General features: G+C 42.0%; 1 pseudogene; it reads right to left on the bottom strand.

Annotated features, from left to right (window-relative positions):
- Window positions 1-14,887, bottom strand: part of LOC128113195 (integrin alpha-5-like) — a 50,382-nt pseudogene that overhangs the window by 33,108 nt on the left and 2,387 nt on the right.

Raw genomic sequence — 14,887 nt, 5'->3', positions numbered from 1 at the left:
CCATTGGAAGTGATATATGAAAAATTTTGCTGGGCAGTGGTGGCACACGCCTTTAATCCCAGCACTTGGGAGGCAGAGGCAGGAGGACCTCTGTGAGTTTGAGGCTAGCCTGGGCTACAGAGTGAGTTCCAGGACAGGCTCCAAAGATACACAGAGAAACCCTGTCTCGAAAAACCAAAAAAAAAAAATTCCTAAATCTATAATTTATCATTGTATGGATGATATTTTACTAGCTGACTCAAAAGCAGATACTTTAGAAAGAATATTTGAAGAAGTAAGGAAAATTTTGCCTTGCTGGGGATTACAAATTGCTCCTGAAAAGATACAAAGAGGAGATTCTATCAATTATTTAGGATATAAAATAGGTCTACAAAAATTAGACTCCAAAAGGTGCAAATTAGGAGAGATCAATTATGGACTATTAATGACTTTCAAAGATTATTTGGAGACATTTCTCATCTACAAACTATTGTTAGAGTAAAAAAATGATGAACTGAGTAATCTGTTCAAAACCTTAGAAGGTGACAAGGACTTAAATAGTCCAAGAGAATTATCACCTGAAGCTGAGAAAAAATTGGTCTTGGTAGAAAAGAAAGTACATGTGGATCATGTCGATCCAAAGCTGGATTGCATTTTGGTTGTTTTACACCCTAGGTATTCTCCTATAGGAATTTTAATCCAGAGGGAAGATATCATATTGGAATGGATATTTTTTACCAAATAAACAGAGTGAAAAATTAAAAATTTATGTGGAAAAGATCTCTGACTTGATTTTGAAAGGAAAATTGAGACTTCATCAATTAGCAGGAATAGACCCTGCAGAAATTGTCTATACCTTTAACTAAGGAGAACATTGTAAAATTATGGGCAGAAAGTGAACCTTGGCAAAGAGCTTGCAGTAATTTTTTGGGAGAGATTAACAGCAACTATCCCCAAAGCAATAGAATTGAACTTAAAAAGAGAGCTGATTGGATTTTGCCTCGAATTGTATGGGAAACACCCATATCTGGAGCTCATACATTTTATACAGAATCAAACAAACAAGGAAAGGCAGGTTAAAAATCAGAAAATTTAAGTAAAGTGGTTTAAAGTTCTTATAAGTCAGTTAAAAAATTGGAATTGTATGCTATTCTGTTGGTATTAATGGATTTTTCAGAATCTCTCAACATAGTTACTGACTCTCAGTATGCTGAAAGAGTGGTATTACATATTGAGACTGCAGAATTCATCCCTGATGAGTCAGAATTGACTTCACTATTTATTCAATTACAAGATATAATCAGGAATAGGAAGCATCATTTATATATAACTCACATCTGATCCCATACGGGTCTGCCAGGGCCTCTAGCAAAAGGTAATGATGAGATTGATAAATTATTGATAAGAAACATGCTGGAGGCCTCAGAATTTCACAAAAAACATCATGTCAATAGTAAAGGTTTAAAAAGGATTTTTCCATAACCTGGCAACAAGCCAAGGAAATTCTAAGGAAATGTCCTACCTGTTCCTTTTACAATCAGACTCTATTACCAGCAGGATGCAACCCAAAGGGTACTCAGAGAAATGAAATCTGGCAGATGGATGTGTTTCACTTTGCAGAATTTGAAAAATTGAAATATGTACACCATATCATTGAAATCATTCAGGATTTCAATAGACAACTGCTTTGAGTTCTGAAAAAGGTGATTCTGTAATCATGCATTTGCTGGAAGTTATGGCCATCATCGGTATACCTGAACAAATTAAAACTGACAATGCTCCAGCATATGTCTCTATTAAAATGAAACAGTTTTTTGCTTATTACAATATAAAACATGTTACAGGTATACCACATAATCCTACAGGCCAAGAAGTTATAGAAAGATCAAACAGAACTCTAAAGGATATGCTAAATAAACAGAAAGGGGTAACAAAACCCCCCAGAAATAGACCGCATAATGCTCTTTGAATTTTTCTCAATGCTAATGAGAAAGGAACAACAGCTGCAGAGAGACATTAGATAATAGAAAAAAAACACCAAATTAAATCAGCCTATTTACTTTAAGGACATGCTGACATCAGAATGGAAACCAGGATATGTGTTATGTTGGGGACAAGGTTTTGCTTTTGTTTCTACAGGAGAAGGTAAGCTGTTGATACCATTAAAATTGATAAAGGTTCAATTTGAACAAGACCTCTTAATTAGAAGAGGTGATAGTTCATCAACCAGCATGACCATCCAATTTAAACTAACTTATATCATTAACACATGCCTTTTCATTTAATCAGATATAACTTGCCCCAAGGGAAGCTCCCAAAAATTAGTCTTGGGAAAAGGTTTTTGTTTTTGTCTTTTAGGAGAATGAAGGCTAAGGAATCTGAAGAACACTGAACAAATGAGACATCTGAAAAAAAAGGACAAATCATCTAGAAAAAATGCCACAAGAAAAAGAGTAAAATGGCCTATTGGTATATCATCTATAAAATTTCATAAGTCTTCCTAAGTGTTTGTTTCTGCTCTTCTCTAAAAACATTTAACACAAATGGTGTTCTTGTAGTCCCAGTTCAATTAAAAATTAAAGCTGACTTTGGAGTTGGAGAATGGCTCTCTCCTTCTTTAAACCCAAGCATGTTGTTAAAAGGAAAATGCAAACTCTGTATTGTGCCAGAAGAAAGAGCCATCTTCTGATATGGGACAGGAGAAAACAAAACAAACAAAAATTAAGGGACTATTCTATTACTAATAATCTCAATTCTTTGATTCTATCCTAATTCTTTAATCTTTTCTTAAAGTATGAATTTTATATCAAAATTTACATGATTAATATATATATATATATATATATATATATATACACATTTTTAAACTTTGTTAAGATATTAATGGACACATAGAGTACTAACTAATTCTAGAAAAAAGGCTTCAGTTAGCTGCCTATACATGTCTTTGTGTTCAAGTCTCCATCAGTTTTCTGCAGGAAATCATGACCAGGCCTAACATCAAATATGAAGTCTCCAGGAAGAAGATGGGGCCCCATAACAACAACAATTCCACATGGACAATAATAATACCACTAAGCTGACAAACATCATCTACAGATCAGCTTTGGAATACAAACTGCTCAGAGCAATTTTGAGATGGCTAGCTGAGATGATCCAGTTTCACAGACTACTTGAATAAAGACTTTAGATAACTTTGGCATTATGCACAGACTGGACAACAAAGGATATAGTTACCTTTCCTAGAATTTGATAATTAACCCAAAATTTTTCTTTTCAGAATAAAGATACTTTCACCCATAACCAGCAGGAAGCAATTTTAAAAACACAACGCCCACATTCCCAAAGAGGTGGTGTGGGGTGGGTGGTTTTGGGTCTTTTAATGGGTTTTGGGTCTGGAATAATTTTCATTGTTTAGGAGGGTCAGTTACAAGTTGTTGTTATGGTTAGGAAAAGGGCTAAGCAAAGGAGATTAGATTTAATGTTCTTGTTTAATATATATATTATAGAATAGAGGTTAGATTATTGAATTTACTCTGAAAAGTAAAGAAAAGATATAGATATGATATAGATAAAAAGATAGATTATTGAATCTACTTTTAAAAGACAATTACTAGTTTTAAATACTTTACATTGGATTAGATTTTTGTATATTGTATACAAATTATATATATTGAGATTGATATTGTTAGAAAATGCTATACGTATATTTCTAATCTTTTTCAAGATATTGTACTTATATAGTTTATTTAACAATGTAATGAAATTTGCTAATCCTTGAATGTTATTATTACCAACTATTAGAATATAAAGAAATCAAAGTTAGTAGTTAGAAATTACAATTGAGCCGGGCAGTGGTGGCGCACGCCTTTAATCCCAGCACTCGGGAGGCAGAGCCAGGCGGATCTCTGTGAGTTCGAGGCCAGCCTGGACTACCAAGTGAGTTCCAGGAAAGGCGCAAAGCTACACAGAGAAACCCTGTCTCGAAAAACCAAAAAAAAAAAAAAAAAAAAAAAAAAAAAAAGAAATTACAATTGAACTTGTAGTCATATTAGGTATGTTTTCAAGATCAAGTAGATATATTTTAGATAGACAAGTCATCTTCAAACCCTTCAGATATTCACAGAATATGGCATTTAAAATGTTTTAATAACTTAGAATTTTTTCTTTTTTTTCATGTCAGCTTCTGGTAGCACCAATCTACTTCAGAGAGAATATGGGCATTGAAGAAACTGCATATGGTGTTAACTTTCATTGTTGCAAAAGTTAGCCACTGGACAACAAAGTATCTTCAAATCAACTGCTGACAAACAGGACAAAATGGACAGACAGGACACAAAACAAAGGACTATTGATTCTTGCCAAGACAAGTGTGGTTGTGGCTTTAGCAACATGCATCCTCTGAGGCCAGGACAATATGGCACCATCCCTGAGGTGGCCTTTGCAATCCAGAAAAGGTACAGTGCCCCTTTCTTTGAAGGCAGCTGAACTGGCAGTGGACCGATGGCTTCTGATGTGCACTGGAAATGAAAGACCCTAACCCTTCAGGCTTACACCCCCCAAGCCCCAGGAGAATGAGGAACTAAAAAGCTAGTTCCAAGGGCAGACTGACTCAGCCATTACTCAACTACCCTTACCACAATGTATGGAGATTTCTGTTAAGAGATGTTGCTCAACTGTAACTGGGATAATTGCAAGTGTTCCAGGAAAGACCACTGTAACCTTCGTGTAACCTTCGCTCCCGCCCTGATGCCTGCCCTTTTGAGGTTCTGGGAAAATGTGCATATGGACGTGATTGTACCTACCCTGTGATTAGGCCATGATCTTATGAAATCAGCCCCTAGATATGAACCAATCAGAACGAAATTGCATGGCTTTTTGTGGGTTTTTTCCTTCAAAAGTACCTATGTGGCTGCAGTAGGGTGGGACTCTTGCTCTTGGGAGGAGAGGAGCCCGACTGTACAGCCGCATCAATAAACCTCTTGCTGTTTGCATCAACTGGAACAGAGTCTGGGTTCTTGGGGTGCCCACCCAAGAAGGCAGTACCCTGGGTCTGGGGTCTATCAGAACAACAGCTGAAACAGTTATTCTTGAAAGAGTAACTAAGCTGAGAGAGTCTAACCTCTCAATGGTAAACTGGCATGTAATAAAAGAGATGAAGCCACACACAAGCCAAGAAGAATGGACAGCTGAATTCCAAAAACATCAACAATGTCCAGAATTTAAAATCCTGAATCCATGACAGTACCCTAGTGGAATTCAGGTGTTTCTGGGACATGGACTACTCTCACCGAATGTGAGGTTGAAATGTAGGCCTTGCGTACATCCTACTTCACAAATAAATCTGTCAGATACTGAAGATGATGCCCCAATATTGCAGAGAAACCTTGGGCGACTGTCCAAGCAGCTGGCTGTTTCTGTCAACTCACAATTTTTTTAGAAGTTGCTTGCCTGCACTTCCTGTTTTTTTAGGTAATATTATTTCCTTGCCTGCACTTCCTGTTTTTTTAGGTAATATTATTTCCTTCTTGGGTCTCTGAGGGAGTTGAAGATTTAGATAGTTATAGTTATAGTTAATTGAAGATTAGATAGTTATAGTTATAAAGATTAGATAGTTATAGTTTTCCTTGTTAAGAATTTCAGAAAAAAAAAACTCACTAAAGAGGTGAAGTGTATAAATTTGAAAGACATTATAAGACAGTTCTCTGGTAGTAATATAAGTTAGGATAGAAAGTGAATCAGGTACATTTTGGACTTACCAAAATAGGATAGATAATGGAATATTTTCTCTGAGTTTGTCAAATACAAATGGACTAGACATTGTTTAGGTATTTAGTTCTTGTATATATTGTATATAGTTATTGTACTTATTGTATATGGTTTTTCTTATATTATATATAACTTTTTTCCTTTTTTCTTTTTATTAGAACAGAAGGGGGAAATATGGTGATATTTTATTTGTGCTGAAATGTGATTTTATTTGTATGTTAATAAATAAAGTTGCCTGGAGATCAGAGGTCATAGCCATTAAGCAGAAGTCTGGCAGTGGTAGCACACATCCTTAATTCAATCACATGGCAGGCAGAGTCTCTGTGTGGTCAAGGACACAGCCAAGCATGGTGACCTGAACTTTTAATCCCAGTACCACCATACAGACCTGGAGGTCTGTATAGACAGGTGGTGATGAGGAAGTCATGTGGTTGGGTTTAGAGCCAATGAGAAGGCAGAACAGAAAGGCAATAAAAAGACAGGTCACACAGGAGAAGGTCTCTCTCTTTCAGGGGAAGGACGGCAGTGAGTGGTAAGCTAAAGGCTATTCTCTAGTGCTCTGATCTCTTGGGCTTTTAACTCTGTATTTGGTTCTTTATTTCTTATTTAATAAGACCATTTAGAATTTTGTCTACAAATAGGAGAGAGGGATGAGTTGGGTCCTGGCCCATGGGCAGGGACTAAGGGAGCCTAGAGGCTAGCATTGCATACATAGCCTGCCTTCTAGATCTCAGCCTGCTCCATTTAACTGGACTCCCTTCAGAATTCTAGCCCTGCCACATTATCACCTGGGTGATTCTTAAATTACAAAGTTTAGCTGCCAGAACAAGGTATATTCTTGTGTATAAAAGTATTGAGGTGCAGCTTTAATATCTTATTATCAAATAACTTATTTATCAAACACATGCAGCCAGCTATCTATTTAAATTTTCTAAAAGCTTGCTGTTGAACACTTGGCAAAGACATAAGTACTTTGGTGTAAATCTCTAAGTTAGCTTTTGTTAATGTGAATACCTCTTTATAACCTTAAAGTTTTATCAGTTAATACCAATCTGAAATATTTAAGACTTTTGCTTCCTTAGTCTAAAAGGAGATACAATGAACAGAAATAAATGTACTTACCCTTAGTAAAAGATGGTTGCCAGACACATGGCTGCCTGTGTCATGATGAGGTCACAAGCCAAGATGGAGGAAAGTCACATGGTTGCTGTTTAAAACATGTTTTTCTAAACAATAATTACATGTACACATATGCACAGTTGGATCTAAGTTAAATACACATAGCTATAGAGCTAAAGCTAGCTTACATTCATACATATAGAGTTAAATCCAAGTCACATACATGTGTACATACACACACGTATGTATCTCTATTTTTAATATAAACATTTTGCAGTGAAGAATTATCAACTATTTTTAAAATGAAGAAAACCAACCAGAATTAAACTAATATGATCAAATTTCAAATTCAGTGTTTGCAGGTATGAGAAACCACAATAAACATAGTTCACATCCCCTCTGGCCTTCTACAACCCTCTATATACCTTCAGTCTGTTCCTTTGATTCCTCAGACATTTTTGCTTCAGACAAATTTCTCTTTCCCTTTCCTTCTCTTTATTACTCCAGTCTCCTGCCTTCTTTCTTATTTTCTAAGCACAGAAACTTTAACCAAAGTCTTTCTTGTGGTTCCCCTCAGAAGTCTAGAATATATTGTATGGCTACAATATTTTAAACAAGAACAGAAATTTGGCAAGCCACAAGAAAATATTATAGAGATTCAGCTGTGTATTAAAGCTATACTTTGACCAGCCAAGGGTCTATCAAAAGGCAACCAATTTATTATGAATATTTGGTGTTATCCAGCTTTTAATATTTCAGCTGTCTTCTGCTATGAAATTCTTGTGTGCCCAAATATTTCCAGACCTGCTGAACCTAGAAAGGCAACTAACTCCCCCACTGAGCCTAGAAGACAAGCTGACTGGAGACACATAGCTTTGTTTCTTGTGCTAATGAAGTTCAGATCATTCTCTTGCCTTGAGGCCTAGTGGCTCTCCTGAGAACCACTGAGAACAAAAGAGGTTTTTACATATCAAGGTGGAAGGCAGGGTGGAGCAACATTCCTGAGGAGGCAGAGAACCATGGCGAGGGGAAGAAGAGACAGGCATTTTTCTGTAGAGCAAAGACAATGGCATGACCAGGGAGAAGGAAAGAACACAGAAACGGGGACCACCACATGAGAAAAGGATTCCCTGGGAATCCGGACAGCGTCTGCCGCTTCATCAGGTTGGATGAACGTGTCGGCCTCACGTGGCCCCCAGGACGCACCCAACGGCGGTGGTCCCAATGTGAGAAATATCTCAGGCTGCAGACGTGGGAGATGGCTAGAAATCTTAGGCCGGCTTAGGGGCCTACTGTAGCCAATGAAGACCATGGCCGGGGGTTCCTCTGGTCTCAAGAATACTTGTGAGGCACCAGGCGATCAAGGGTCATTCTCACAGATTCAGGAAACCATTTACGGTGGCCGAAAAATGGGAGGACTCACCAATCGGAGAAAGCGGTGTTGCATGGAATTTGTTTGCGGTCAGGCGAACATACGGAGCAGAGTTACCGGTTTGTGTAAAGCAGTCCCCGGTTTATGGGTTTCCAGGTGCAGGGCGCCCGGAAGTGCCCACTCGGTTTCAGCACCAAAATGTTAGTTAATTGGCTGCCTTTATTAAACAGTTTCAATATATAGCTCAATCTTATAGTCTCACCTTTCATGATATATTCATGATACTTTCTAATAATTTACTTCCTGAGGAGCGCAGGCGGGTATGGGAGCAGGCTAAGACCCATGCAGACAAATTCGTCAAACTAACCTTTCACACCCTCCAGGAGCTGAGGTGGTTCCTGACTGAGAACCACACTGGGACTATAACACCCAGGGTGGCTGTCTAGCCAGAGATAGGTTTATTACCTGTCTCCTGACAGGTCTCCGTAAGGCTGCCCTAAAACCAGTAAACTATGAAAAACTAAAAATGGTAATTCAAGATAAGGATGAAAATCCGTCTCATTTCTTAGAGCAGCTCACCAAAGCTCTACTTCAGTTCACTAGCTTAGACCCAGAGAGCCCTGAGGGCAGGCAGCTGCTAATGACCCACTTTGTCTCACAGAACTTCCCTGACATTAGGGATAAACTTAAATGTTTGGAGAACGGCCCTCTAATTCCACAGGCAGATATGCTGGCAATAGCATTTAAAGTGTACCATGGGAGAGATGAAAAAGCCCATAAAAGGAGCTGCCAGATGCTGGCAAGCACTGTCCGAGCAGCTCCCCGAAAGCCGTCTGGTCCCTGTTTCAAGCGGGGGAGAGAAGACCATTGGGCTGGGCTTGCACCACCAACCCACGAAGGGCACCGACAAAGCCTTGTCCAAAATGTTACCAAAAGGGTCACTGGTCAGCTGACTGTCCTAATGTCCCAAGTGACATAGGAACGCCAGATGAAGACCACCCTTCAGCTGACTTTGTAGGCATGGCCTAAAGCGAGGGCTGACACTGCCAGGTTTCCACCCCGGCCACTCCCATCTCACACAGGGAACCTAGGATAATTATAAAGGTCAATGGGCACCCCATCTCATTCCTTTTGGACACCGGAGCTACCTACTCTGTCCTGAGAGAGTTTTGGGGGCCCACCTCTCCTGCTCGTCTCCCTATGGTCGGGGTTGGGGGACAGCCTTATCTACCTCATCAGACACCACCACTCAATTGCATTTTCAGAGGCATCCCTCTCACACACACGTTCTTAGTGGTGCCAAGCTGCCCTGTACCTTTAATGGGGAGGGACCTTCCAGCTAAGGTAGGAGCATCCATTTCTTTCGCTCCACACATTCGCCTTATCCCACACACGCCAGCAGCTCCCTTACTTCTCCTCTTAGCCACTCACTCTTCTGACTCTAACAATTCTTTTCCCCTACCAGCCTCTCAGGTAGACCCAAAAGTCTGGGATACCCAGAACCCTTCTATTGCTAGACACCATCAGCCTGTTATTATCCAGCTACAAGATCCTACAAGATATATCACCCAAGCTCAGTATCCTCTCTCACTCCAGAGCCTAAGAGGACTTAAGCCTATCATTTCTGACCTTCTCAGGAAAAAGCTGCTCCGCCTAAGCACTTCACCTTTTAACACTCCCATACTTGCAGTTAAAAAGTCTAATGGAACCTACCACCTGGTTCAAGACCTCCGGCTCATTAACTCTGCAGTGGTCCCTCTCCATCCAGTAGTGCCTAACCCTTATATTCTCCTATCCACTATCCCTTCGGGAACCTCTCACTTCTCAGTTCTAGATCTCAAAGACACCTTCTTTTCTATTCCTCTCAGTCCTCAGTCTCAAAATATCTTTGCTTTTACCTGGACTGACCCTGACACTCACTGGTCCACACAGCTGACCTGGACTGTTCTGCCACAGGGATTCAGAGACAGTCTACACCTATTTGGTCAGGCTCTGGCCTCTGACCTGCTTTCTCTGTCTCTCCCTGGCTCTAAACTAATACAGTATGTAGATGATATTTTACTCTGTAGCCCATCCTTACAGGTTAGCCAAACTAACACCTCTGCTCTCCTAAATTTCTTATCCAGCCGGGGTTACAGGGTATCTCCTTCTAAAGTTCAGCTGTCCACTCTCCAGATCACCTATTTACTCCAACTCACAAGGCTATTACTGTAGACAGGAAGCGTCTAATCCAGTCCCTCACAGTCCCTTCTACTAAACAGGAGATTCTGTCTTTCCTAGGAATAGCTGGCTTTCTACGATCCTGGGTTCCATCTTTTTCTCTCCTTGCTCGCCCCTTATATGAGGCAGCTCAGGGCTCGCCACACGAGGCCCTCCTTCATCCTGTCACTAAACCTTTCCAAAAACTCCAGCAGGCTCTCCTTCAGGCTCCAGCGCTCCATCTCCCAGACTTAATCCGTCCCTTCTCCCTCTATGTAGCAGAGAAAGAGGGATTTGCCCTGGGAACTCTAGGGCATCAGCTGGGACCCTCCTTTGCACCTGTAGCCTATCTGTCAAAGAAGCTAGACCTTACCAGTCAGGGCTGGGCACCTTGCATCCGTGCCTTAGCAGCTGCAGAGCTCCTTATTCGGGAATCAAAGAAGCTAAGTTTTGGGTCATCTATTACTGTTTTCTCTCAACATAATCTGACCCATCTTTTAACTTATAAAGGCTTACAAACTTTACCTCCTTCCCGAGTTCTTTTTCTCCAGGTGGCATTACTAGAGGATGCCCCGCTTACTTTCCGGACTTGTCCACCTCTTAATATTTCAAGCCTCTTCCCTCAACCTAACGCTGACTATTCTCCTCATTCCTGCACTGAAACCTTAGAAGAGCTGTTACCTCACCCTTCACACATACAGGAGGGCACATTGCCTCAGGCTACTTATACCTGGTACACAGATGGCAGCTCCTTCTTATATGAAGGGACCCGTAAAGTGGGTTATGCCATAGTGTCAGATACTGAGATAATAGAGGCACAGGCATTACCCACACACACCGCTAACCAACAGGCTGAGCTGATAGCTCTCACCCGTGCCTTCCAATTGGCACAGGGACAATCTCTAAATGTTTACACAGATTCCAAATATGCTTTTCATATCCTCCTGTCCCACGCTGCTATTTGGAAGGAGCGTGGCCTTCTCACAACAAAAGGGGGATCCATATCTAACTCAGGCCAAATAATGGCCATGCTGGAGGCTTCCCACCTCCCCAGGACTATAGGAATTATCCACTGCCGGTCTCATCAGACCGATAGCTCCATCAACTGGGCTGACCAGGCAGCCAGAACAGCGGTCCTCCAGGGCCAAGTCTCACCTCACCCACCACAGGGAATCCATACAGTACAGCCTACACCCTCACAGGGAACTCCAGACACTAGACAAATTCTTTCCTATCTACACCAGCTCTTTCACCCTAATAATCTTGCTCTGTCTCAATTCATAAAAGCTCACTTGCAGCCCACCTCTGAGGACTTACAGTTCTTAAGAACTATTACTGCCTTTTGTGAGATCTGCCAAAAAACAGATCCCAATACCAAATACAGGAGTCAGCCTTTCCCCACCCACCAGGCTAGAGGTTCCCTGCCAGGGACTGACTGGCAGATCGATTTTACCCATATGCCCACCATCAGGAAAGTTAAGTATCTCCTCGTGATGGTGGACTCATTTTCAATTTGGGTGGAGGCATATCCGGTTTCTAATAAGCGGGCTCAGACAATTGCAGACCTCCTTCTCCGAGAAATTATTCCTCGGTTCGGAGTTCCTGCTTCTCTCCAGTCTGACAATGGCCCAGAATTCACTTCTCAGATTTCTCAGACACTAGCTAAGGCGTTAAATATTCCCTGGAATTTCCATATCCCATACCACCCTCAATCCTCAGGAAAGGTGGAGCGTACCAACGGGTCTTTAGAAACTATTCTTACTAAGATGTCACAGGAACTTCATCTCGACTGCGTAAGATTATTGCCTCTAGCTCTCCTCAGGCTCAGGGCTCTCCCTAAAAAGCCTCTTTCAATCTCTCCATTTGAACTAATGTATGGAAGGCCAGTTCTAACACCAGGTCTTTTATCCAAACCTCCAACTATTCCAGATAGCCCGTTAACTCCTCTTTTATGTCACCTAAGGTCTATTCTATGGAGCTATGCAGACTGTTCATTACCTCAGCCATGTGACAATAATTGTCCACCTCCAATACACATTGGGGATCAGGTTCTTCCCTCCAGGCCAGCACCCCTCACCCCTTTCCCCTAAGTGGCAGGGACCCTTCAAGGTCATTCTGGTTACCCCCACAGCTGCTAAACTCGAGGGTTTTCCTCACTGGGTCCACCTGTCTCGTTTAAAACCTTTTATCTCACCTCCATCCCAGAAAAATCTCTCTTCATATACAGTGAAACAAACAGGGCCTCTCACTCTCAAGCTCCAGAGGACACCAGGATCCTCTGCCTTGTCACCAATTCCAGAGGAATAAAGTATCACCCCTTCATTTCCCAACCAGGGCCACACAGAGCCAGAGGCAAAAAGGACCATCAAAAATATCTAGGTGGTAAGGAATAATGTAATACAATAATCTATCATTGTTCAATACTCAGCAACTGATCACCTGTGTTTCCTAAATGCTAACCTAATAAGGGAAACAGGTGCCTTAAATAAACTACCTCTAATAAGGTTTGTCTCAAATAAAAATTAAGCAGAGTACTAAGGCCAGATCTACCTCAGGTAAATATCACATGTCTCTATCTGGGCAGGCCAGATCTACCTCAGACAAATGCCAACTCCAAAATAAAATAATAATGATTCTTTCTCTCTAAGCTTTTTCTATGTCAACAGTATCTTGTCAAACAGAAGGTTCCCAGCCACAGCACGGATGGACAACTGCAGAACGAGGGGATGGCAGAATGTCATTCCAGGACCTGCCCACCATCATCCCAGGACTTCACAAGATACCCTCTCATCCCCCCCCCCCCCCCCAAGAGCCAACCAATGCCCACTATTCAGCTGGAAGCAGTCTTTGAGAGAAACGTTGCCCCCATACCAAGTCAACCACATTTTTTTTTCTTTTTAAAAAGGAAAGATCAGGGATGAAGGGTTCACAACACGCCCCCATGGTCGGGCGTGTTTGCATATGCCTGGCAGACACTTCTGCCTAGCAAGGTCCAGGTCAGGATAGCCATTTCCAGGTCAGGGCGTCTCATGTGACCAGGATCCGTGACGTTGCATGGCAAGGTAGGTGCGCAACGTGGCTATGTGATCTACGTGCTTGCATGGAGTAGTGACGTTGATCTGTGCATGCCCAGGCTTTAAAATCCGGCGCCATGTTCCCAGTTCCTTCTTCTCCACACACTTGTTTCCTACAGGCCTGTTCACTCTCTGTCCTTTTATCTTTAATAAAACTCTTATTAGCGGATTCTGTCGTGTTTCGTGACATTTTCTTGCAGGGGAAGAACACAGCGCAGTCAATTAACTAACACCTGCCTGTCTGCAAGCTTAGTTTTCAAAGGGAAAAATCACAAGGTTACATCATTTAGGGGTGCTAGTACGGGTACAATTCTGATTGGCTCGCTTCTAGGGGCTTTCTAGAAATCATGGCTTAATCTTACTTCTAAGGGAGTGGTTACCCGCCACCATTTCTCATTGGCTGCCCTCAGGTAGGGACATTTTTATGGTCAGTTACCCTGGAAACCAGTGTTGGAACATTCTGTAGTCCGGCAGTCATTACCTCGTGACTACCTTGTGACTTTGTACTTTTACACTTCCTGGTTTCTGGAATCTGGACTGACTTGTTTCAGTAACTATTGGCCTATTCCTAGAAGGAGAAATCTTAGGCCTTAGTTTTTGGGTGAAAGCATTTTGGTCTTATTTCTAAGATGGTTCATTTTGGTCTCACAACAGAAGCTATGTCTGGGCCCCTAAGCCTGTCATGGCAGCTGTGTAGTCAAGCTGTTTTGGGTCCCCCACACTGAGTGTAACTGGAACTGGCCTACTACCTGCCTCAAAAAGACCCAGACTTTTTGTTTGAGTCAAAGACACCACTGTTTGTCCCTTCCTGAGGCACACATGCCACCCCACCCCCCCTCGCCCTCCTCCTCCCACCTCCTCTCCCCCAGCTCCTCACTCCCACCCCCACTGCAGACTTCCCACTGACAGGTGCAGATCTCTGCAGGCTCCTGGCTCAGCTCACCAGAACACGGGGTTTCCTTCCAGGCTGCAGCTGTGCTCCTCTGGGTTGAACATGGAGGGCAAGATGGTGAGAGATGGCTGGCAGATATAATGGGGCAACCCCTGCTGAGAGTGAATTGTGGGTTAAATAGAATTAAGGCTCCCCTGAGGGCTGAGCATCCTTCCCAGGACTCCAGTTTCCTCTGCACTGATGTTCCCAGTCTTAGTTCTAAAAGGTCATTTCTAGTTCCCCAGGCTGCTTCAGTCTCTGAGTTCATACCTGTACACCAGAGCCTTGTTCACAACGAAGGACCCAAGATTAGATCTGCAAAAAGCCAAGATCTGCAAAAAGCCACCACGCTTTACAGCAAGCCCCAAATCAGGATCCCAGCTTCCTCATTCCATGGCTCTAGGCCTGAGCCAGGGAGTGTGCCATCTGGTGGTACCTCCCTAG

Source organism: Peromyscus californicus, unplaced genomic scaffold, assembly GCF_007827085.1.
Source record: "Peromyscus californicus insignis strain IS unplaced genomic scaffold, ASM782708v3 Scaffold_18__1_contigs__length_77618521, whole genome shotgun sequence".
NCBI classification, from domain to species: Eukaryota; Metazoa; Chordata; class Mammalia; order Rodentia; family Cricetidae; genus Peromyscus; species Peromyscus californicus.
Note: the sequence above shows the minus strand (reverse complement) of the source record. Positions and strands in the feature narration are given on the sequence as shown.